Source organism: Raphanus sativus, chromosome 4 (assembly GCF_000801105.2).
Source record: "Raphanus sativus cultivar WK10039 chromosome 4, ASM80110v3, whole genome shotgun sequence".
Lineage (NCBI taxonomy): Eukaryota > Viridiplantae > Streptophyta > Magnoliopsida > Brassicales > Brassicaceae > Raphanus > Raphanus sativus.
This window is the reverse complement of record NC_079514.1, coordinates 51,165,699-51,167,626: the sequence shown is the minus strand read 5'-3', so window position 1 is coordinate 51,167,626 and position 1,928 is coordinate 51,165,699.

Below are 1,928 nucleotides of genomic sequence, written 5' to 3'. Positions count from 1 at the left end.
TATGGCTACTCCCTTGGCTAGTAATGCCTTTCTATCTTGTATGTCCTCCTTGAATGGAATTTGAACTCTTATAATTAATGAAGTTTGGTTTGATCAAAAAAAAATGCTAAGAACTTTTTTTGCCCTACCAATAATCTACAACATTAGAAAAGTCCTTAAACTTTGTCTTTAGCTTAAAAATATTACTAAAATATGCTAAGGACATTTTATTTGTCCCACCAATAATGTTGCTCTATGTGACAGTTTCTTGAAATAGTCCTTTAAAAAAAAAATATACTATAGATGAGAGAGAAAGAAGAAATGCTGAAGAATGCTTATTCCTAAAGAAATTCTGACCAAATGCGAAGAAATCATCTCTACAGCAGTCTTTCATCTATTAGTGCAATTATTTAAAAAAAATAAAACTAAATACAAATCATTTGTTTTGAAATACTAATATAAATATATAAGATGAGAGATTAAACCAATGTAAAAAGTAAATCACTGAAACGAAAGAGAGAGAAAGAGAGAGAGACATGGGATCAGCGTTTGGTCGGCAAAGAGAGAGAGAGAATCTTAATAATATAAATTTAAACTGTGCAAATTTATAGCAAAACATTTTTACGAAATTGAAAGTAAATTTCCAAAAGTTTCAATATTATTGATACAAAATACCGCTTTTATTCATCTTATTTTACAATTTTCCACGAAATCTTACAAAATGCTGATATAATAATTAACATATTTGAAAGGTATATTATTTTATTGCATATTACTTTATAGATTTGTTTCACATATAACATTTTGCTACTAAAATTTAAGAAAAAAAATAAAACATTTTCTTACTACAAATCCAAATCCGTAAAGTATTATCGTCTATCCAAACATCAGTTTATGTCGACCTATTTTGCGTATTATCTTATATACAAATCTTTATAAAAAGATTGAAATGAAATCTAAAAGAGGAGAAGTGAATAGAAGAAAAATTAACGAACCTTTTCCATTGAACTAGTCAACTGAGCGGATACTTGTTTCCAAAGTTCGGTGGGGGTTTTATCCAAGATCTTTTTCATATCCAAGACGAAATGAGGTCTCCATTTCCACAAATCCATCCATATTGATGATAAAAGAATTGTCTTCACCGCTTCTTCAGTGGACAAATTTGAAAGGATCTTTCGTAATAGATCGTCTGGGAGTTCGTTGATACAATCGTCGTCCACGATAGGATGTTTTAGCTTTTTGATTTTTGCATCAGGTGACGATGCTGACGATGATGATGAGTGTCTCTTCATGGCTTTTGAATCAAAAAAATGAGAGAAAAACTAAAGCAAGCGAAACTTAACGTTGAGACAATGGGAGATATTAAAAATGAAAATGGGGCTTAAGAAGGAATCAATGTTTAGTCATGTAAGTAATTTTATTTATTTTTGATGTAAGCTTTAGAGGCAGTTTCCAGCGACCAGACGAGCTGAAGGAGGAATGTGATGAATTTGCATCTTTCGATAAAATCCTAAAATGTGTTCTTTAAGGAGAAGAATCGTTTTTATATAGGGAAATCGGCCAAAAAAACACTGAACTTTTCAGGAATTGTCAAAAAAAATCTGGACATATGGACTGGTCAAACAAAACACAAACTTTTTATTGACTTTATAATTAATTAACAATGTTTTGTTGACTTGCCAATTTAGCACGCCGTCAGCAAATTTAACAGGAAAAAATACATCGTTAAATGTTGGTGTTAAGTGAAACAACGTCGTTTTGAAATGAAATGAAACGACGTCGTTTTACATGATTTGAAAATAAAATCAAGTCGACCACTGGGTTCGAACCCGGGTTATTTGCATCAATTGACAAGGTACTTTACCACCGGGTTATTTGCATCAATTGACAATCAATGAAGTTACTAACACATGTAATTATATTTGGTACTGATTGAATACAAAAAAATT